Source organism: Dermacentor silvarum, chromosome 5, assembly GCF_013339745.2.
Source record: "Dermacentor silvarum isolate Dsil-2018 chromosome 5, BIME_Dsil_1.4, whole genome shotgun sequence".
NCBI classification, from domain to species: Eukaryota; Metazoa; Arthropoda; class Arachnida; order Ixodida; family Ixodidae; genus Dermacentor; species Dermacentor silvarum.
This window is the reverse complement of record NC_051158.1, coordinates 71,451,652-71,476,244: the sequence shown is the minus strand read 5'-3', so window position 1 is coordinate 71,476,244 and position 24,593 is coordinate 71,451,652. Positions and strand designations below refer to the sequence as shown.

General features: G+C 46.5%; 1 protein-coding gene and 1 non-coding gene across 2 annotated transcripts in view; both read right to left on the bottom strand.

Annotated features, from left to right (window-relative positions):
* LOC119453483 (ankyrin repeat and fibronectin type-III domain-containing protein 1) overlaps positions 1–24,593 on the bottom strand; it is a 160,055-nt gene that overhangs the window by 90,171 nt on the left and 45,291 nt on the right. The gene's annotated exons all lie outside the window — the stretch shown is intronic.
* Positions 722–903, bottom strand: LOC119454656 (U2 spliceosomal RNA). The gene has a single exon (XR_005192601.1). It is a non-coding gene; the product is annotated as a U2 spliceosomal RNA (small nuclear RNA).

The following is a 24,593-nucleotide window of genomic DNA, read 5'->3' as shown; positions in this document are numbered from 1 at the left end:
TGAATGCTGCCGTCTAAAACAGCGCTTTGGTGTGCGTAGTAGTAATTACAGCAGCATATTTACTCTCTAAATGAGTAGCTGACACACATGTCTTTTTCACTACTCATTGCGCATTACACTGAGAGTGAGGGGGGGGGGGGGCGTGAATGAATAGAACATTGTTTCAATATTTACGTCACAATGATAGTGCTATTCATTGTACACGGTTGCACATCTGTTAGCGGTAAGAAGCACTACAAGAAAAATCAAGATGCACAAAACAAGTTAGACAAATTAGTAATACACAATGCATATTAAAATATATCACAGCAGAATGCTACAACAGACCACATGAGAAAAAAAATTGTCGCATATATAATAGATATTAGGTACATAAAAAAATCAAAGTGTAGAAAGAATAATTTAGCACTTGAAGAGAATCGTACATCAATATCGTAGAAGCCATGCAGCACGCTTCTCGCATGTTAAAGGATAGAACATAAATGGTACGAAGACTGGGAAACATATGTTAATTTGACACTTTTAGTTGTCTCAAAATGCCGGACTTGACGTCGTCGACGTAATACGCGACGACATGACACCGAGAAAAATTGGCTGATGTGTAGAAATATGAATAGGTTTGATGACCTTGTTAAAAATAAATGAAAGTGCTGCGCGCGTTTTCTTTTTTACAGCGAATCTGTACATAGCTAGTTTCCAGCGGATCGATGTCCGTAGACCGAAAACGTGGGCCGATCTCGAAGATAGTTCAATACCGGGCCGTCCTGCGGCGGATGTGAAACAGGCTTCAAGCACTGCGCGCCAACTTGCGAAAATAAGTTTCATATCTTGGGTCAAAGTAAAACCCGTATCAGATATTAAGCTGATAAGGACAGATACTACACTTTGACCCGCGTCGGCCATGTCTACGTTCGCACCATACACGTGTACGCCATCCCGCGTATTCAAACTAGTGCCTACCAATCTGGGTGTTTTCGGTCTCCCGATGTCATGCTCTACGTAGGCTCCTTTCATCTGTTTTGCTCTGACTGCGAAATGGGTAGGCCGCGTGTTGTACGGTCTGAAGAAGAACAGCGTGCCTACCGAGAACGACGGCGTGAGCAGAAAAGGGAACGGGCGCGGCGGCGGCGGAAGGAGACCACCGACGAAGAGCAGGCCGCGGACGCGAAGCGTAAGCGCGCTGCCCACCGGGACCGCGAGGCGGAAAGAAATGCGAACCGCCCGTGTGGCCCCCATGCCGCAAAGTTGGAACGTTTAACAGCAACAACAGTCAGTCACCACGTACACAGCTTCGCTCGTCATCCACCTTCACAGAGTGAAATGGCACTGATCTCTTCTTCTTTTTTTTTTTTTTTTTGTGGCAGAGCGCGTGTGCCCGCCGAAGCGACCGCAGGAACTGAGCGAGCTAGCTCACGTTTCGTGACTTCATGACCCCCTTAGCTCGTGGTTACCGAAACCGAAAGTGGGTCGTAGAAAGTTCTATAGTAAGTTATTTCGAGACAACTGCCAGTATATGGGGGGAGGCGGGTATATAAAGGAGTCTGACCTTATCTTAATGTGGGAACACCGGGTAAACATGTCAAAAAAATGTCATGTTGGTACTCTTTACGGACCAGAGGCGGCCTGGGCTTGTGCTTGTTCAATGGCACTGCCGGTTAAATGCTCTTCAGTTCAGGTTCATTGCCTGTTCAGCGTTTGTTTCGGTCAGCAGAGTGTGCAGTGCGTTGTCGCATATCACAACGGCCCAAAGCAGACTTCAAGGCAGTTTAACAGCGCAAGGCCACCAGAGGGGGCTGAAGAGAGAACAGAGCGCTAATCAGCGCTCTGTTCTCTCTTCTGTCCTCTCTGGTGGCCTTGCACTGTTAACCTACCTTGAAGCATGTTTTACCAACAAGCCCCAATCTTACACCATGCTTAAATACACACCAAAGCAGACACCGCCCACCGGCGTAATATTTTTCCGTCATCGCGATTCCGTCAGCAGGCTGGCCAGCAGCGGCCATATTGGCAGAGTAGATGAGCACGAAAGGAGGAGCATGAGCAGTGCCGTGTCTCGACATCAGGTTCGTGCTTCGTCAGAGGGCGCAAGAACGCAATTTGGCACGGACTCGCCGATACCATAATATATTTTGTCCCTGCCTGTACATGGTATATGAATTTAAATGTTCTCAAATTGAAGCAGTAAAGATGATGCACTGTTCCAGTAATTGCATTACATTTGTGCGTTATTTGCACTATTTTCTTTCTCCCATTGTCAGACTTTTAGTTTGTTTCCAGACCCTCTATTTGTATTATTCGTGTCAATTTGTTTCGTTCGCTTTTTCTTTTACGCGCATGCACATCGACGTTGACTTCCTTCGCGTTAACTTCGCTTGACAAGCTTTTCTTCTTTTTGACCAAGACGCCAGGTGGGCTCATCTCGGAGATGGTGCTGTCTATGGTGCAATGTGCTTCATTTTCGACTATTTTGGCGCTAAATACAACCGTAGAGCTAAATTTACCTACTCTGCGACTAATCCTCGCTTCTTGTCTCGTTGAAGCCTACATTTTGAAACCTTTTGCAATTTTACAATGCTGTGGAGGTGGGAAAGGGCCATTTTTTCACCAAGAGGCCAAGTAGGTACGCAGGTACGCCAAACCCGTGTGAAGTCGCCAAAGAAGACCTCGTCTTCAAATGCTGACATGGGTCAAAGCACCCCAAATATATATATATATATATATATATATATATATATATATATATATATATATATATATATATATAACGCCGGAACCTTCGAACCAGTTTCGGTACTCAGCGAGTGTATGTGCGCAGTGTTCTTCCTACCTTTTTTTTTTTTTATAAGCAACGTCATCAATGTAGCCTTATTGCTACAGGACGTCCGCAAATTTGACGCCATGATAAGGTCGATGACGCCTGGACCGGCATTTCGAGACCAAGGCCGCTATAACGCTATTCCCCAATCTGCTTTATTCCAAATCGGCCATTCGCTCTCCGTGATAGGTCAAAATCGCGCCGGCTCTGCCAATTTGGGCGTGGCGTCCACCCATGTGCGAGCTGCATGGACTAGAACCATTCTGACCACTCACGGAGGGCTAATGTCGCATTTGGAATAAAAGCAGATTGGAATAGCCTTATAGTGGCCCAACATTAGTATCACACGCAAATATCTCGCAAGTGTTTCTTAACCTCCATATGCGCGCTATATGTCATTGCTTTACGTTCGAAAAGCTTATTATAATTTTTCTACAATTTCGAAAATATATGTGTCGGTATTCCTTTCAACCACAAATGGGGTGGTTGTGAGGCTAGCTTAGATATGTCATGTAATTTCCAGTTAGACGGCCCAAAGCCATCTATTTGTAGCCGATCACGTGGCACAGACGCGCAATGCCAACGGTGACTCATTGTTGGAAAGATTTACGGAATTTACCTGAGCCGGAGCCTCGCCAGCTTCGGGAAACCCGACAGCCCCACAACAAACCCGCTGCGCACATCTCGCCTCTATCGGGGAGTTCAACGGGGAAGCCAACTTACCATTTTCCCTCCTTAGCTAATGAGGCAATTAAAGCGAGTTAAGCAATCGCAGTGCTGCGACGTTTTAAGCGCGCACTTGAGAGCTAACCGGGAATAACCAGCACGCGTGGTCCCGGATTAGCTGCGCAAGTCTTTGAGTCAGCCTGGTAATCACTCGGACGCCTCGTAAAGATAGGATCGCTCTTAAAGCAAGAACTCATGACGTCAAAGTCCAAAACGCCCCTCTTGACGCTCGGTCGGCGAATTTAAGAATCGCGAGGGCGTGAGCAGTTTCGCGCCGGAAACAATAAAGTTTCTTACGCACATCGCGCCAGGAAGGTATACGTAAAGGCGACAAAACAAAAGTGTTTCGGTCACATGAAAAAGTGACAAGCGTCATGGGTCCGATGAAGCCGACCAAAACAAAGGGTCATAAAGCTTATCACAACACTACGTGATAAACTCGCAGACGAGGGAAATAACAACCTCGCGCGCAGAGTGATGACAAATATGCGGACGACAACGTACACGATGGTGTGAACACAAAGGAGAGTTTAATGTTGGGCTCCCAGTGAACGACACTTGGAAAGTAAACAGCGTCAAGAGAAAAAAGAAAAAAAAGAAAAGAAAACAAAAAAAGGCGTGGACTCGGGCACAACCCAGCGCTAACATAAATTGTCAGCAAAAGCAAAATATTTGGTGGCACGGAACAGACGAAATAACAGACGAGGGACCCACAAAGCCAGAAACGCAGGCTGTGTGCGCGAAAATAATAAGTACCGAAGCAGGAGAGACAAGAGAGTGCAAGAAAAACAAAACACACACACAGGAAAAAGAAAAGAAAAAAAGCTAGCTTGAGTGGATTTTACGAGCCCCCGTTTACGACCATTGGAACGGGGACGTGTATCTCCACAGCCCACAGAGAGAGGATAACACAGCAGCCAAGACAGAAGCTGTGCTTCTCAGGACTAGAAGGGGAAAAAATAATAATAATAAACCAACCGCTCCCTCACCTTTACGATCGACTCACGTCCGCATTCACGGAGTCAGGAGCCACGTGGAACGGAAACGCGTGGCCCCCGGGGTGGTTTTGCGCCACGGGACCACACACATGCGCAACCAACCACAAACGTGCTTCGAGCCAGCGTACATCCAACGTCAACATAAACGAGAGCGCGCCTCCCATAGACGCACGAGAAGGTGATGTTCCGGAGCTAATACGGCACATGCCAAACGTTATCGCCTTAATGTTAGCGGAAGCTCCGACGTAGGTTGTTTCGCACAAATGGCGTAATAAAAACCTACCCGCATGCATGCAACCGCGGTAGCCTGCACTGACAGGTACGATCGCCTAATCAATTCGAGAACCTTGGTTCAACTACCGATTTGCATTAATGATTTAATCAGCCTACATTCTCGTCGGGTGAAGATTAAGCTCGCTCTTCTTCGTATCAGACTGATAAGAAAACAGTTTATCACTAATGTAATCACGCGCTGGAATTATTACGCTTTAAATTTAATTTTACATAGAATTATGATGTTAATGAGATGTCGGGGCCTTTAATTGGCGCTGACTACTTTTTTTTTTCACATAGAAACGCAAGAAATGAAGGCCAAAGGTATGAAAAATCACATAAAGCCACACTCAAGCTTAAAAGACAACGCATATAAACAACTCAAACACACATCAATTCAAGCAACACAGATAAGTGAGACACGCTCAGTCTTAAAACAATGTGACATTAATACGTAGTAACAATGTCACCAGATTTATGTATAGGTTGACAGATTGGTTGCTGCTATCTAGGCACAAGTTCGCCTAATAAGGAGTTAGCGTGTGTCATTCACTACTGCTGCAAGTATTGCAATCTTGGCACCATAAGAATCACGCGACAATACTTCCACTGGTTTTCTACCTCTAGCTGTGAGAAAGTAAAGGAAAACAGACAGAAATGAAACAAGGCAATGTGTGTTCAAAATAATGCGCGCACAAGCCCATAAGCATATATGTGCATTCAAATGCGTCTGGGCAGCAGCATCCTTCAAAGGGACAGTAAAGAGAAACACTACATGATTTTATATTGATAATGCATGTATTCCCTCCAAACTCAATTTTCGTTAATTTGGCTTTGATATACTCGTTATTAGCAGAAAGAAATGAAGGTACGTTTTATCTTTCAAATTTCGCGCCAAACCCCAGCATCGGTACGTCACTGTGACGTCCGAATTTCAATAAAATGCATTCCCTATTTGCGCGGCTGTGGCTCAGTAAATGTCCTAGAAGTTTGCGAAGTTTATCCTTTGTATCTCTGAAAATACAATGGAGTCCATCTTGGCGATAAAAATTCAAGTATACTCGCGGACAACTTTCTGTGGCAATGAAGGGAAAACTACGGGCGCGTGGATGCTGCACATGTGTTACCGCGCTAAGTAGTCCGGCAGCGTTTGACAGTGCTTTTGGTTGCTCGGAACAGACGCTGAATCGACGCAGCTTCCACGTGCGACGGTTTCGCGTTTGCCGAGACGCGGAAGGGAAAAGCCGCAAAATAAGTAAACTTTTACTCTCAGTAGTGTGTTCTGTCTTGTTTAACTGTTGTTAATAAGCTGTTTATGTTTTCTCTTCCCCAGCCTAAACCAACGTGGATTAAAACGCCGGACTCTTTGCAGAAGAGCTCTCACTTGTGCGCGCTTTGCCTCCGTAGCTTTCCTTTCACTGCCACAGAAAGATGTCCACGAGTATAGGTCTCAGTAGACGCCGTAAACATCCATGACGTCACGGCGTGCTAGTGTGAGAACTTCACAGGGGCGTCGCCACAAGTCTTTCGTTCTTGAATCTTTTCTGGCTTGCAGAGAGGACTCTCGCAGTAAGAGCGGTCTTATCGGCATTGCGGAAGGGTAATTTGCTAATACAACTCAAGTTACTTTTATCTTTAGTTTTTCTTTCATAATCGCTACATGAATTCGTACTTCGTGACAACCTCCGTTAATAGAGTACAAGTCCCGCCCCCAAAACCACACTGCACCTGCTGTCTGCATCTCTGCGCGCGGAAACATAGTTCCTGAGATGTGCCGATATTGAAAGATGTTCACCTTCGCCACGACGTCAGCTATATAAATGAGAAAACATAATTGGCTGGCGCATCTGTACGCGTTTTCTTCAAGTTGGACGGCTGTACATTTCTCACTGCGTTCTTTTCGGTGTCACGGACTGTAGCGCGTGCTCCCGACGAAGACGCTCGAGGTACCAGCATTTTCAGTTCTTGACCGATGTCTGGTGTCCAACGAGCGTCAAGTTTAACGCAGAGGATGTCGTTTGGTCATCAAAAGAAGGGCCGTTGGAAAGGCTATAGGTCTATGGTTTCGCCGATACACCAGTATTGGACGAAACACTGCCAATCGTGTCGCTGAGATACGAGTAAGCGTTTGTGCACGCGGCGCACAACCATCAGCCATATACAGAAAACTACCTTAAGAGGATCAGTCGAACCCGGTTATATCAAACCCACGTATAGCGAATGATTGTGCATATGGAACAGCTGTAAAATCCCCTTGAAAATTTCTGTATAAAATGTTTATTTTATATATCGAATTACCTATATAGCAAACTTTTTTTGTGATCCCCTTCATATTCGGTTTATCCGGGTTCGACTGTATAGACCTTTTTTTATATCACAGGTCGTACGTGGGTAGCTCACGCCCGATTTTGTTACATGCAGTTAAATGTCTTGTAATTTAGGTATGCGTAGATACGGCTGCCGTCTCTCCTGTGAAACTGTCAACTTAGTTGCATGTTTCCAGATTCTCCAGTGCACTTTCACTTGTTTACGAATCTGTGTGCGTGTCTCTTAGAGGCATTTTAGTCTCTTTCGCGGCTTCCTTCGCTCGTGCGTGGAAACGCGCAAACTTTCGTAATATGTGACTGTCTCCAGTGCTTTTCAATCTTTTTCGGCGTTTATAGTATTTCTTGCAGTGCGAAGACGAGTAGCCGGCTCCAATAAAGGAGCCTACACCTTCTTTATTTGCATATGAATGAATGATAAATAAATAAACAAATAAACAAACTAATTGATAAATATACCAGGCTGCCGTTGAAAGTGTTTCGAAAGGTAGACGGAGTGCAGACGCGAGTAAAGAATATTTCGTTGAATTCCACTGTTTTTCGACCGCATACATATGCGTACATATGCGTAAGCTCTAGAACTGACGCTGCTCTGAAGCCAGTAAAGAGTGCAACCAATGCTTGCACCTTGCCAGGATCCTAACGGCCAACGAATCGCATCTGTATTTTTTTGTGAACTTATTTACAGAAAAGCAAGAAAAAAGAAGAAAAAAGGAACAGGAATGAAGCACGAATTGCTTAGTGACACACCCTTCATGATTTGTGGCACTAATTTAAAAGTGTGACGACTCAATAATATCTCGCTCCCCTGAACACAAAACTCGGGAATGTTCTTTTTTTTTTGACAGGCAGATAGTGATTTATTGCTAAGGAAAATACGTGGGGCTTGCTCTGAAGGCTATACTTCGCTTTACCGTAACCTTCGCACGTGGAAAGCTGCGGAGCATTATTCCAACATGCAAAGCCCAGTTCTCCGCGCAAGCAGACATATCCGTACTCTAATGTAATTTTGGCAAACTAATAGATTCAGAATGCAGCCGTAATTGTTCCAGATTTCTGAACATACAAGTATGCACGTTGTCAGCAATTCCATTTGACAATATTTTCATTGAACTGAATGGGACCACTATACATCAATTTCAAATTGAGGAATACAAGACCATAGAAACCTTCAGTGCATCTGTTAATTAACACTCGGTTGGTCGTATGCCGTGCGGAGGGTTCTACGGCATTGGAGCTGCTTAGGGCAGTCACTGACCGGGATTGAGAAGTGCGCGCGAATTTTTCCGTTTTGGAATTGTATTTCATTAGTCAACATGCACGCAACCATTCCTAGCAAGCTCACAGACTATATGTATAAATGAAAATTCCTTCCGTGTTTCATGAGCTGATGGGGGCTGTTTCACCCTTTTTACGTAAGTTTATCGTGTTTCGCTGGACCGGTTAGCATTATTAATTCATACTGGGTGCATACACACAGAATAAATACAGTCGATTATAAACGGTCAAATAGTTTGCAGTGTCTTTCTACGTTTAGGAGCTTTTAACTCTTCATTCGTTATGCTTGAAGGCTTCTTCGTGGAGTTATTTTCTGATTTGCTTCGCCCATGGCATCGTATAATCACAGTGGCGTAAACTACCGCATGACCAACGATCCTTCTAGCGCATGCGCGTGTAAAAGAGGCAGAAGACTACGTACTTGGTTACGCACTTCGTCCATAGTACGCGCTACGTTACAACTGCGTGACATCACAAAACCCTGAATCACTTGAAAGAGACGTCACGACGACAGCTTCGCGAAACACACTTTGTTACAGCTTTGAAAAAACTCACTAAATATGACGCGCTTAGCAAAAGGGCGCCCATACAGATGACGAAAGCGCGTCGCGTTATCACGTCAAGGGAGGGGGGGCATGCGCGACGCCACCGAATTCGCAATTCAACTCCAGAGGCATTTCTCTCCACGCACGGCTAGCTAGCACCGCGCTCGTATAAAAGGGTGTGACCCGAGGTTTTCGACGAGGCGCGCTAAAGGATCCGCAGATATATCCATACATGCATGGCGGCAAGCAGGCGTGCAGCGCATGACGCCCTACATTATGCACAACGCCAGGCTGGGGACCTTGGCGGCGCGGAGACAGTTACTCAAGCCTCTAGCGATGTTTTCTTCGCACCCGCGCTTATAGCAAGCGCTTCTTGAGTAAGCGAATAGCCATGGCGTCTCCATTCCAAGGTGTGTGTATGGCTCCTGGCGTGCGTGTCGCAAGGTGAGAGCGCGTAGCCGTGGCGCGTAAGGCACCGCAGCAGCAGCAGCGGCGGCGTAGACGTGTCTGCATGCCGAGGTCCTCGGCCCGACATGATGATGTTGCGCCGCGGGGCACGTCAAGGTCGCGTGTTCGGCTTACGAGCGTGTGTTCATTCATGAGTGCGTACAGGGGAGGGGTGAAGTTGCAACTCATGTGCCCTCGTGAACCGCGTTGCAACATTGCGAACAAATTAAAAAAAAAACAAAGAAGAGCCACGCCACGATTAAAGGTACGTCCCCCCCCTCCCTATTTCATAAAAAAATCATAAAAAGAATAGCTTGCGCTAATAAGGAATCGTAAAAGTCACCAAGAAAGTAAGTGGTCCACACAGAAACTAAAACTTCGCCCTACTAAACGCAGATATAGAAAAGGTACGTTCGAACGATGATACTACTAACGAAGACAAGCGCATGAAGCATATCTGGGCATAAGCTATATTCTTAATGAAAATTATGACTGTACAGTCTGTTTCACACTTAAGGGAAAACTCGGAGCGCATTGCAAGGCGCTCCGAGTTTTCCCCGAAGTGTGATACAGACTGTACATACGGAACGCACTATTATTTCGTGGTATACTGCGGTGATTACCTGATATTGATACTGCCACAATATCAAAACTAGAGAAGCAGTAAACATGGTGGCGTACTTCTGTCGCCAGCAGGCCTCAAAAGTAGGCATTTTCGCGTAAACATTAACCGAAATTAGCAACCTTGCTCACGAGCGAGAAACAGAACTCCAGCGGGACGTCAACCCATTCAGCACTGTTCGAGCACCGATACTCAGCTCCGATTGGTCAGCTAGGCTGGGTTAGAACCTGGTGAAACCAGGATCGAAAAAAATATATATACACGCAGAACGCAGATACAGAGCTGAACACCACTCACTGAACGCGCTGTGTTTGCTTTTTCGCGATCTTCGTTCTAGGAATGCAATACCAACAAGCAACCGCACTTGTTAAACCTAGTGTTGCAACCTTCGGAGCGTCTGTATAAGAGCCAGCTGCTCATGAGATTATATTCTTCTGCGGCGTATACGCCCTCTAACGGACGTGCGGAATTCTCAGTCCACAGGGTGAAGTTTCATCTATTGAATGAGGGCTGGTCGAGTCGTTCTGCCTTGCGCCTGCAGCTGTCCAAGCACGAGCCACGGACCAACAGTCTAAGCTGCAGTAAAAGCTAAGTTGGCGACAATAAAGCACGCCCCATCTTTTATACCCTCTGTGTAGCCACACAGCAAAACTAACAGAACCCTAATCAGACGGGCGGACTGCAATAAGCAAAAGTACACCACCCTTAATTCTTTTTTTTCCGTTGTCGCATTGCGCGGGCTTTCTTTTTTGAGGCTTGTAAAAAACTTTTATTTAACACGTATAGAGCAACAGAAAGATGAATCTGGAATTTTCCATGACGGCCTACAATTTTCTCACTGACAATGTTGCCCCGTTTAGAACGTTTGAGAAGCTGCAAAATTAATAATAACTAAATATGTAATTAGGCAAAATACAAAAATAGTCTGACTTGCTCCAAGCGACGGCCAACAACATTACTTTGGTTCTGTCTAGCCACGTGGCACTCGCATATTTTGAATTTTTGGCACAAGTTACGTTTGGCACCCCGCACATACATACATACATACATACATACATACATACATACATACATACATACATACATACATACATACATACATACATACTTCCATACAAACATGCATGCATGCATACATACATGCATACATCCATACATACATACATAGAAACAAACAAATAAACAAAGCTCTTCTAAGCTACCCCCCTCCTCTCTACATCTACCATGTGACCGGCTTCCCACACTTCCCACACATTCACGTTTTTGCCACTTTGACACTCCTAACGATAACGAATTAAAAGTGGCTTGTCCTCAGAACGTCGGTGCCCAGTGCACAAGGACCGCAAGTTTAAGCTTCTAGACGGGTGGACCTAGGCGTTATCTATGTGGTCATCAGTCAGACAGCTGCAGCATGCAGTCTTCAAGAGGGCTCTATGCATTCGTTGCTTCCATAACGGGTTGTTTACACGTTTAGACTAGCCGCCTCATGACCGGACGCACTTGTTAGACGCATGTGTGCGTTTACGTGAGTTATGAGTGAGTATGCAGCGATATTTTTGTGCATTATTGAAATCTGCCGTTTTAGACTTTCTATAGGTAATAAAAGAAAAATCCGACAGTGGTTTTCACGTCCAGCTCACACTGTATATTGTCTCAAGGACCTGAGTTCGACTCCCGATGGCAGGCAATATTTTGTTTTCCTCCGCCCCACGAAGAGGGTGAGGATACCAAGGTGGCTTCACGACGATGAGATGACAACGATGATGATGGCAGTCGGCTAACGGAAAGGAAGGACGGACACAGCAAACGCCAAGAAAGCGCTGCTGCTTGCAACGGTGAAATAATCGAAGGCTGGAAAGGGCATGCTGCGCTCAAGAAAGTCTTAAGCCACTAGAACGAGGGATCAGGGTTCACCACGGAACGCGACGAGAGTAGAAACTGAGACACCTCTTCAACTTTCCTAATTGCACATACAGTAACGTGGTTTATTTAATGATCGAGTAGCGTCAGTGGCGTGGCGGAATACCTGACGCACTCACATGCCGAGCGGCAAGACTCGCGCTCATATCTCGCAGTTCTTCAAACAGGACACGCGACGATCTGCACATGTCCTAATCTTATCACACCTCCTAATCATTTGCTGTCTTCGACGGGGCTACCACTCTTTTGGCACCCATTTCTATCACTCTAATAGATCACCGGGTATCTCTTCTACGCGTTACATGATCTGGCCAACACCATCTTTTTCCTCTTTATTTCCGTAGCAAGTCGAAAAGCAAAACAGCCAGAGCTAGCCTATACGTCTGGTCGATTTGGAATTGAGGTCCACTTGCATGGAGTCTGGGCGATCTAGAAGATTACGCACGATTATATTTTTTTAGCGCCGACGTTGATTTACGCGCGACTAAACGCGAACACTTGGCTCGAACGTGACCACCGTTGTCAACAACCGCGTGACCTGACGGCCCTGAACTCAGCCGGTAAACGCATTAGCCACCCAGCAAGCAGACGTGCGCAAGGATGCACGCCACTTTACGACACGAGAAAAATACAGTCGTACCTCGTTATTATGACCAACGCTAATATGGACGACTCCAACTGCGAACACCCATCGTGGTGGTGTTGTGCTCCTAAGCACGAGGTCGCGGGATCAAATCCCAGAAAACGTCTGTGTCCCATGCATTGGGGGCATGTTAAAGATCCCCAGGGCGTCAAAATTAATCCGGAGTCTCTCACTACGGCGTGCCTCATATTCAGATCGTGGTTTTAGCCCGTAAAACTAGAGAAATTATTGATTTAATTGTGAACAAATTTTGAGAACACCGAACGTTTTCAGTAAATTTTTTCGCCTTTAATATCGGAGCCATCTGTGGCGGGGGCACAGTCCGTCCTCGCTGTGTTTTCGCGGCTTAGCTCGCGTTGATGCGAGCAGCGGCAGGAATGTCAATTCGCTCGCGGCTGCCGCCGCGCTTATTCACTCCAGCGTTTTGACAGCGAGTTTCCGCGGTCATCGAGTGAGACGCGTTCATGTTTGCTTGTGCGCGCGTGACACCATGATGGTTAATTTAGTTACTAAGCCTATGTTTACACATGTTTGTACCGTCGATAAGGTACTCCTTATACTTCTCGAATAGCGGTCCACTAAGTTGCTATCGCATCGATGCTTCGTCTTTGGGCGAAACTGCGACTTTTTTTTATATTGACTTTCTGTGAACGGAAGATTCATCATTAAAAATTCAATTAACGCGAAGTCTGCCGTCATAGCAGTCATGGGGCAAGCAAGGCTTCAAACTGCACACCGATTTTTTTAGATTGGTGATCAGAATAAAAGACTTGAGTAACTAATATGTTTTTCCAAAGTTAAATTCAAGTGTTCTGTCGAAAGCGCATAAACAAAGTTTAATTAAAGCGCTTTTTCTAAGATGTTCCTCGTCTTTCATCGAGGTTCGTTGTTTCGGATGGCTTGCTTTATGGACAGTGTCGGTCAGCAAGGAACCGAAGTGTTCATGTCATACTGAAGAGGCACGGCTGTACCTGTGATGTACTTCCACGAACATAATATTCCTGTGTCACACTTATGTGTACACCGGTCGCGATAGTCGCATTGTAATGGGCTTGTTGAGTGCAACGGATACTGACAGCTATTAATATGACCTGTTTTACCGCTCTGTTGCGTATACGTGCACACGTATAATGAAACTGAGCTGTCCTTGCTTGTTTTTCTTTTTCTTTCTGTTGGCGGAAGCAAACCTGACATATAAAACATTACATCGCTTTGGGAGGAGGGAGAGGGGGGAGGTGAACTGGAAGGACGTTGGAAGGACGTTCAGCGTCCTCCCTGTCCCGTTGTCTTTTCTGCTTCTATAACGTGTCGCCTTTTCGCCGTAAGCGCTGGCAACGTCTCAGATCTCTAAGTCCCATGGCCTTCTCACTTAAGTGCTGCAAATCTGACACTTGGCATCGGAGTTACGTATAGTACAGCCTCGTCGCTAATGGAAGCGTCTTTTAATTAATTAATTACCCACCGTCTGCAATGCATGGAACTGGTCTAAGCGTCTTTGCTTCCCGTACGCTCAGCGAAAACGCGGAAGACTATATAATCTCCTGCAGGGCTCGGATTTGTCGAGGCCAAAGACGAAAGCCCACCTCCCTGTTCTCTCTCACCTTCTCCGATAAGGAAGACAGAAAGCAAGTTAGAAAGCGAACAGCGCTGGAGACGACGTCTCCGAGGCGGAACCTGCCGACGAGACGCGTACGGGGAAGCTTAGTGCTCACTCTCTCGCCGTTTGTTATTTTGTCGCCCCGGTGACCTTAGCGTGACAAGAGGTAATGAGAGAGCGACGCCGCCACGCGCGCCAACGAGCTTTAAATGGGCGCTAGGCCTTTCGTGCGCACCAGGCGGAAGGTTAGCGCTGGCCCCATTATATGGGACAACGCGACTCTCGAACTCGCTGCGTCTTACGCCAGTCGATACTCGCAGCTGCCGATCGGAGAGCCGTATGGCATGTTAGCCGTCCGTGTTGCTTGGTGGCAAACCTATACGCTCCGTCAACGAAATTAATGCATTTTCCGTTGTTGTTGCCCATGTTTATATGTAAGCACAACCCTTCGCTCGCCGTGAAAGGTCTGTGTGTCCTGCACAATCGCGCTGAGATTTTGTTCTTGTTATTGGTGGCACCGGCTGAGTCCCGGTGACCCGTGCTTCGGGACCATGACTTCTCAACACTGATTCCTAATGTCGGGAGCGACTTTGACAGTATCACGTTCTGTCGACTATACGGGGTGATCATCTTTAGAGTTTTACGGAATATTTAAAAATCCCCTTTGGTAGTTAGCATAATTTTTGCCCTTCAGCTGGATTATTCGAAAAAGCGAACATTACTAGCACGACAAATCGAAACACGTATTCAAATAATTAAGAAAATGCACTAATTAACTTCTTAAATATTTACTTTACGGCCCAATATTGCAATTTACGAAATGTAGCCAGTGAGTTTGCAAGACGTATCCACTTGGAATGAATTTCCAAGAGGACACCAGTTTCGAGATATAACGTTCAAAAGTGTGGGAGGAAATACATCGGCGTTCCAATTACTTTTGAGCTTCGATGAATAAACTAGCGTTTTGGTGAAGAAGTAAGTGGAACAACAGTGCATTTTTACGGCGACATTAATGGTGCACACCTCAAAACTGGTGTCACTTTGGAAATTAATTTCAACTGGATACACCTTTCAAACTCCGCGGCTAAATTCGTAAATCGCAATATGTGCCATAATGTAATTAATTAGGCAGTTAATTTGTGAACATTTGTTATTAGATGAAAATGTGTTTCGATTTCTCTTGCAAGTAATCTCCGCATGTCTGAATAATCCAGATCAAGGATTAGAATGATGTTATCTGCAACAGGCAATTAAAAAAAATTCCGTAAACCTTAAAAGCGATCACTCCCTATAAGCACAACCCTTCACTCGCCGTAAAAGGTCTGTGTGTCACACAAAATCGCTTTGAGATTTTTTTTACTGTTATAGCACCGGCTGAGTTCTGCTGGACCGTGCTTCGGGACCGCGACTTCTCGCCACTGAAGCCTAACGTTGGAAGTGAATCTGAGAGTCTGGCGCTCTACCGACTATATACATCGAGGCGTATATATAACAGTGCAGGGATTCAGCGCTAAGGGACGCCAGAGCGGACAACCACGGTGACATCGTGCGGCGTGGAAGAAGAAGAAGAGGTACACATAGTGCCAGCCGAGTGCTGGCACTGTACATGCTACAGTTCTCGTTCATGTCTTGTTGTATACGCAGAAATACAGTTGGCCTTCATTCGAAGTATTCGTGTTCAAACGCGAACGATCGAGTATGAAGAGCGGCCGATGTCATGCCTCACTCGGACCGCACGTACGCAGCTAGGCTACAAAGCGCGGTGCACCTTACCGATCAAAGCAAGCACATGCATTTCTGCAATATGCACAGTCACCTTTGTCCCAACGTGCCAATGCGCTGCTTCGCAAATCAACCTACGAGGTGCGACCACTTGGTATTTGAAGCTCCGCGTGGTTTGAGCGTGCGACGTATCATGCATGCGCTCGTCAGAGTCTTGACTTCAAGCTTTGTAGCAAACGCCGAGCGACCCGGATGAGCCAGACATAGTGCGCCCGTATACTTATCTCGTGTGTACGTGTTCCTCAGGCAGACAACGCACGCCAACGCGCCCTGCGCGAGATGAGCTGAAACGTATACACGCAAATCTGTCAGCAAATATGTTTTCTACCGCTACCTGCCATTCAGTTTGCGCTGCCTCCACAATGCCATTAGAGAACCTCGAGCTACGAACGTCGAGAAAGCGGCGCGCATACGCGTCGCGCAAGGCCGGAGGCTCGTGGTACATTGCAAATAGCTCCGTGTGCACGCAATGCGCGCGCTGTGCTTTGAGTATATGCGACATGCTCCGTTGCATGATTCATCCCTGTAATCTGCATCAATATGCCAAGCGTCATGCGAAACCAAGCTAACGTCATTAGGACCCCTTTTCCTCTCTTCGCATACAGAAGTTGCGAGCCGGCGCAACAGTGGCTGGGAATGCATCCAAAATGATACATCGCATACGTGGAACGGCGCCTCCAAGTGGGCCTGTAGTACCATCATACAGCAATGTAGCTACCGCCATGGGAAAACGTCGCGATTGTGCACCACCTCCCCCCCCCTTTCCGGAAAGTCGGGCGCAAACGTTGAACGATCGCGACGGCGTTTAAACGGCGCGCTATAACGCGCGTCGTCCGCGAGGCCATCGAAAGAGCATCCCTCTAGTGTATATCATCGCGAGCAATATCAGCGCCCAAGGCGAGGTCGAGGGCGATCGTGCGGCCGTGGCCCCATTAAGGCGCAAACAAGGAACACCGCCAACGGCGAACATATAATGCGCGCCGCATGCAACTTATGCACGCGCATCGCACGATGGTAAGCTCGCACGAAAGCGCAGGCGAGTCTGTATACGTCGAACGAAAGTGGCGCGACGACAAGGTATATACATTATGCCACGAACACCCCGATAAGCGGGTATTAGTATGCGGAGATTCGCAGCCGTCGCATATTCGGAGTTCCAAAAAAAAAAAAAAACACACTAACGCACACAAAGGCAGAAAACCGAGGGAAATGACGCGCACCTGTATACATACCATAGAGTTTCCTGCAAAAATATTGCTACAGCGGGAAACCCGGCGCTTCGATAGTTCGGGCACCGTGAGAATGATGGATAGTGCACGGATCTTTTTAGTCTTCCTGCTTGTGGCTTTAAATGTATTTGTGGCATTATTTATTACTCTTTACGAGGGGTGTTCGAAGAGGGAAATTTTCAAATCGAATAGAATGCAGATATTCGTGAAAAATGACCTACGAGTATCGAACATTTTCTCATTCCTAAACGAAGCGAAAAATAAGTTTGTGTGGACTGCATTTAGTATAGCGGAATCACATGGAATCGATGTGAAGCGATGCTTTACTCAAACGGTGTTATCGACGATCAACGCCTAGCATACTAAACAACTAACTGCGATACTTACAATTGTGTTAACTCTCATCCTAGGCAGCTTGCGAAATGGTGCAAAGTTTACGTTTATATATCTGCCACATATGTCAAAACTGCGATATCGTGCAAGTTTATACACCGTTTACACCTTATACACCGTTATCAAGCTATGCCAAATGCAAACGCCAAATCCAGAGGATGCGCAGAGACGTCTGCGCAGCGATGTGACGAGGCCGAATGCGATGCACGATGGTTGGCGAGGCAAGAATAATGATGGCAGGAGTATGGACGCAAAAGAAAGACACGTATCTGGCTACTATCAAGGATACTGCACCTCTTGCTTCACAGTGACACATTCCCATCCTGGAGGACTGACAAAGTGTTTCATCTGTCTCCCTCGCTACTCCAATATTAGTGTTGTCCCTTTCATTCGATCACAAACGAATATTCGACAATTTCCAATAGTGAACTGTCGAATCGAATACGAATACAATAGCAAAGCCTCTTCGATTCGTACTTGAACTTTCCAATAATCTCGTGCCTCTTTATCTTTCTAAATGTTCAAGAAACTATAATTTTCTAAATACTACACGGCAATATCTCTCCGCGCCCATGCATACTCATTGCGAATTGTTGCGTTCATAACGCAATATCTTCCTTACTTTCCTAGAATTAGCTAACGTAAGGTAACGTTTGTAACTCGGACACTACTTCTTCTATTCAACATTATTTAGTAGCGTGACCTGCAGTGACCGGCCCTACCGTGTGTGACCTGTACTGTGTGTTCTACTTCATTCTTTGCGATTTGTCATCTCGCTCTTTCTTTCGTCTTTCCTCCCCTCCTTCCTATCTTCCATTTCAATGTTTCTGTCTCCTCTTCTCTGAAGAGTAAGCAGGCGTTGTGCCTCTTCCGGTGGCAGTTGCCAGCCTGCTCTTCGCTTTCCCTTTCCTGTACAATGTATATAGGTTATCAAATAATAATAATAATAATAATAATAATAATAATAATAATAATAATAATAATAATAATAATAATAATAATAATTGTTGAAAAAACGTGAATGCTGATCAATTCGCAAAGTCGTCTGAAGCCGGAAGGCCAAAGTTCAGGCGAATCCACGTGCTATGCCCATCATCATCGCTCTGTCTGAACCGCAATTTATACCTGCGCAGCACGAAGCAAGTCGGCAGCCGTCTTAACGAGTTTGCGGCCGTTCGCGATCCCAGACTACATATATATATATATAGCGCAACGTGGCACTGGGACATTTTGTGACACGCGCTGGCAGTGGCGCACCGACGGGGGGGGGGGGGGGGGTTCGGGGGTTGTAACCCCCCCCCCCCCGAGGCCGACTTAACCCCCATCTTTTGTTTAACCCCTTTTCTTTCCTTGCGCATTTGGGTACTGCACCTAAGATATAAGACGCGCAATCGTCTGCACACTCACAAAAAGCGCATTTTTTTACAATTTCCCGTGAAGAAATTGAAATTAGTGCTATTTAGATGGTATTGGCAAACTGTCAACCCCTCCCCTCCCTGGCAGAGATCCTGGGTACGCTACTGCGCGCTGGTGAAACAACGGTGGTGACGAAACGAAGAGGCTCATTTCTTTAGGATCAGCGGCGCGCGATCAGAGACGCGGTTGTGTTTCCGTGATACATTCGATTGGGCTAATGCTGGTTTTTCGCATGCATGTTGCGCGAGCATTGCGCAAAGAGGTTGGCATATATACGCACGAAATACGAGATGCAAAGGCAAGGTTACGTCGTGTCATTGTCTGTCACATATATCGCGTGTACCAATTTATTTTTCGTCTTAGCGGTTATAACAATTACAGCTGTATCTCCAGCGCGACGTGCGGCGCCATCAATGACGCCTCACACGGCAGACGGATTGCAAGAAAATCCATCACCGCATCCGCACAGCCATTAAAGCATGCATGACAGAATTTCGTAACAATACACGCTTTCCAATCACGATAGCGAATGAGGTGATTGAGGTATTGTCGTTACGCTAACTCATCATGGCGATTCATTTTCTCTGACGTCAAAAGGAAGAAAGAAGGCCGCCAACACCGTTGTTATCTGCCAATGTTGGCAATGTGTAAGTATGCGGAACTGAAGCCGCATAACGACAAGTTCTGTATAGGCAAACTGTGGAATCGTCTTACAGCATACTTATGCCTTGGTATAGGAATGCAAATACAGCGTGATAGGCGCGAACACATACACATGCAATTCATTATTTAAAGTCTGGGGTTTTACGTGCCAAGGAAGGGAGGAAGGAAAGAGTGGAGAAGGAAAGGCAGGGAGGTTAACCAGTTCAGCACAACCGGTTTGCTACCCTACACATGGGAGCGGGATGAGGGGGAATGAAAGATGGGGAGGAGAGAGAGAGAGAGAGAGCACACAGCACAGCACACACATCGTCAGTCACAGTCCGTCACTCTTGCGTGGTACCTGACATCACTGTCACAGCCGCTTGTCCAAGCCCGTTGCTTTTAAAAACCGAAGTAGTCCCTTCGTCGCCTTCAGCTGCGATGTCTTCTGTCGACGACATGTGAAAATCACTTCAGCTGACATTGGTCTGTTGTCAAGGTGCGCTAGAACGGACGCCAGGGACTGTCTCTGAACATTATATTCAGGACAGTCGCATAGAATGTGTTCCAGCGTCTCCTCGCAAAGACAGGCATCGCAAAGAGCGTTGTCGGCCATTCCAATCAGAAATGAATAAGATTTAGTGAATGCCACCCCTAGCCATAGGCGATAAAGCATAGTGGCCTCTCTTCGGTGGAGTCCAGATGGCATACAGAGATGCATCAAAGAGGGCAGGTGGTAGTGACGATTGCATTGATTTACGTGCCAGAAACACGATGTGATTATGAGGTCGTAGTGAGGGACTAAATATAATTTAGACCACCTTGGGTCCTTAACGTGGACCCAATGCACGGAACACGGCCGTTCTTGCGCTCTTTATTTTTTTTTTGTTATTTTTTTGCGAAACAGACTTGCACACATGCATTCGTAATGTTATTGCGAATACATGTGTGCAAGTCTGTTTTGTTGATTACGCATGCACATTTCATAATGTCTTTCATGTTACGTCACATTTATATATGTATAAAAGCACTCGACTTCCTACCACTAAATCCAGTTGAAAGTTTGCGCTTGTGTCTGTCGTTCCTATAGTCCTCGTTTCAAGTGATGCGCAAATAACATGTATCGTTAAATGTTCCATGCCTCATCATAAGTATACTATATTACATCAGGAGATGCAGGCGTTTGTGTTCTCCTCGTCGTTTTCCTTGCGTCCGTGTTTTGAGCGCCTGACTTTACGTACAATAGGTCCGCTTGTAGTAAGCACAACTCCTCCTACTCTAAATTACAAATTTTACAATTAGCAACTCCGCACCAGAATCATACATCGTGATGATCGTGGTCTCAGGAGCACGGTTTCTAATAGAAACATCTGTTTACCGAGATCATGTCGAAGCCAGAGCGCGCTTAACTCGTGTAATATCGGTCGTGCTAAGCGCAATATTAGTCGGTTGGTCGACACAAATGACACATTATGGGGTGCAACGGCGCTAAGCAACTCACGGGCTCAGAGGGACGCCGTAGAGGAGATGCTGCGCACCGATTTCGACCTCTAGCATGGTAGAGGAGCTTTGTTTGCGTCACACGCTCCAACCGAAATGCAACAACCACGACCGGGAATCGAGCGCTCGACCTCCAGCTTAGCAGCGGAACGCCATAACCACCGATCCGCAGCAGCGGCCATTGATAAACAACCCCGTTGTCCATCCTTTGCTCTAGCCCGCGAATGGAAACAGGAAGATAATAGGTTGTTTGTCAAGTGCTCGCAATCCGATCCAGGCGCCCTCTGCTGGGGGGAGGGGGGGTGGTAGAGGGCTGTTACGGCCTGAGAACCGGTCCCGACCTGCTTTAAATCAAAAGCGAAAGGAAATCGCGGCTGCCACTTACCCGCGGGCGGCCCGGAAAACGAGGCCCACGAGGAAGCCCTGAGGCGGCGTCGTGTGTGGACGGCGTGACTCATCGGGACTGGAGGAGGAGGAGGTGGGCGATCTCGCACTTGTGAACAACCACGCTTACTAGATCTTCAGACAGATATTGCGAATAATTTATGCAGTTTTCGTTCAGTTGTAAGAACAGTTGATAGCTCTTCATTTTTTTTCTGAGACCTCTGGCCACGAACGTTCGAGATTGCCCTGCGAGTAGGGGTTTCGTGTACTGGCAAGATACATGCATTGTGCGACGACCGATAGGGCGAGAAATGGTTGGCGTAACGTTAAGAAACAGGAGGACAGCGATGTGAATAAGAGCGCAAATGGGTGATAGCCTATTTGAGAGTAAGAAGAAGCGGGGTTGGGCAAGCCGTGCAACGGGCACACCTGGTATATGACCGGTAGTGTGTCAGAGTAACAGAATGGGCAACAGGATGGTGAAAGGAGGATGAGGAGGATGCGACGAGAGTAACAGGATGTGAAATGAGCATGGCAGAGGATGGGGTGACGTGGTTAGCTTAGGAAATTTGTTGAGCAGAGGAGGCTGTCGATTGATACTTGGAAATCGCTGGCCTGTCAAGTGACGTGAAATATTGCAATTTACAAATTCTAGCCGCGGTGTTCACAAGGCGGATCCACTTGCGACGAATTCTCAGGATGACACCAGTTTCGAGATATTAATTCCAGAACTTTGAAGATAAATGCATTGGCGTTCCAGTTACTTCCTTAACAAAACGACGTCGTTTTGTGCGTTCAAGCAGTAAAGTATAACTGGAACGCCAATGCGTTTATCCTCAAAGTTCTGGAATTAATCTCTCGAAACTGGTGTCATCCTGAGAATTCGTTCCAAGTGAATCCGCCTCGCGAACTCCGCGGCTAGAATTAGTAAATTGCAATATGGGCCATAAGGTAATTAGTTAAAAACCTAATTAGCGAATTTTGAGTTAGTCGATTATGCATGTCATCTGTTTGTGCAAGTATTGTCCGCCTCTTCGAGTAGACCAGCTCATGAACTATAATCGTGCTGTCTGCCACAGGCAACCTTTAAAAATGTTTGAAAATGTTCGCTGAAACAGCCGGTATAGAGCTTAAAACGTAGCGCGCGTTCTTGTACTACTGAGAGCGCGTAGCTTTGTCACTCCATGCCATTTTAGGCGCTGCAAATATATTTTATGAGGGCCAGGATGCTCTTGACAAGTGTAAATCATTTTCACTATTGTGAGTAGGCTTTATAGCTGGAAAGATATACGTTGAGATTTTGAACGCGGCGTCGCGCACTGTCGTGCACGCGTTGACGCGTCAATGCGTAAGTTTGGGCACGTTGAAACTACGTTGCAACGCTGAACAACATGCAAGCCTTGTTCCGTTCTCTACACGACTCCGTGTGATTAAAACGTGGTGGCTGTGCCTGCTATATAGGTTGGACATTTGCGCCTGTATGCTATTCGGTACAAACTTCGTCCACGACAGTCCTTCTGTTTCCGTCCTCGCTATTGCCCCCGGCAGTGTGCGTGACGCCAGATTTGGGTACGCGGCTAAGGTTGCGAAAACCACAGACAAATATAGTGTCTTCTATGTATGGCATTAAACATTTCAAAACCGCACTCGTACTAGACGCTGTATATTTAGCCGTACGCTAATTATGCTCAGATTGCATTCATGTTTTGACTGATTCAGGACGTGAATCTTGCATTGGGGATGTTCGGATGAATGAAAAAAATGACAGCAGATCCACGAGGTGAATGATGATGAGTGGGCGAAGCTCCGGAGGGAATCATCGGATCTCCCGCTTAAGGGGACGCTAGCACAAACGCGTTAGAAACGTGCAGTACTCTCTAGTAAGGGGGAGCGGCCACAGCGTCTTACGCAGCCATTTACACATGCCGGAACGTGCACCGCGTTTGCCGACGCCATCACATGACTGCTGAGAGAGTATACCCCCCGTATTCATAAACGCTCCTCGACTTGAACTTGACTTGCCACCGCTTTGGGCAGCGCGTTCGAAACGCGTTGAAGGTAAGGTGGAGAGGCCACAGCGTCTTACACCAGCTTCTTACACGGGCCGTAACGCGCTAGCACAAACGCGTTAGAAACGCGGCCTTTCGTTAATGTTGGGTATTTATAGCCATCGTGGTGCGTTTGTCCATGTCCGCTTCGTGGCGTAGTGGGCTAACGCCGCGCGCTCGGAAGCGAGGGGTCCCTGGTTCGATTCCGCGCTACGGACACAACTTCGGAATTTTTTTCTCATTTTCTCAGACTGGTTACACACTACTACTACTACTACGACGGGGACGGAACGGGTGCCGCTATAAGGAGCTTCGCCCCTAAAAGTCATCATTCGAACGTGTGCTGCGCGTGTCAGTTTTGTAACAGTTGTTTCTTTTTGCTACGCGAACTTAAGCTTTGGCTTTCGCGCGCCCGGTGTTTGTATATATATTCAAGTGTCCTTCAATTGAATACCTGTTGATAGTCTGCGCTCCTGTTTTTATTATGTCCCGACTTCTTTTTCTTCGCAGGTTCCAAGAAGTCGAGAAATTGCAGCCCTATCACGCCGGACAAGTTTCCTTACAAAGCCAAATTAGGAGTCTGGTCAATGCAATAAAATAACCCGCGAAGCGGCTTGATCTGTGGAAGCCGCAACAGTGTTCTTGCCTGCAGGTACACTGATCGTGGACGACAAAACACTCAAATAAAACTCTGGTGGATATATGAACATCATGTACATTACGTATACATTATTGGCGATACAAAGAGCTCTGATGTTTGCGCTAAAACTCGACACTAAAAGGAATTTATGCACGAAACTAGCCGCAAACGTCTTCTAACCGGAAGCAGGAGGCCAGCCCAAAGTGGCAAAACAAGTGGGCAGTGACTCTGCCGACAAAGCACAGAAATAATCTGCTTCTGCCAGTTTCATAGCGTTCCATCATCGCTCCTAGCACAGCACACAATAAACAAGCCTTAATTACGATAAAAATTCATGCGCAAAACACCCAGCAGCAATGTTTAATGTCTCA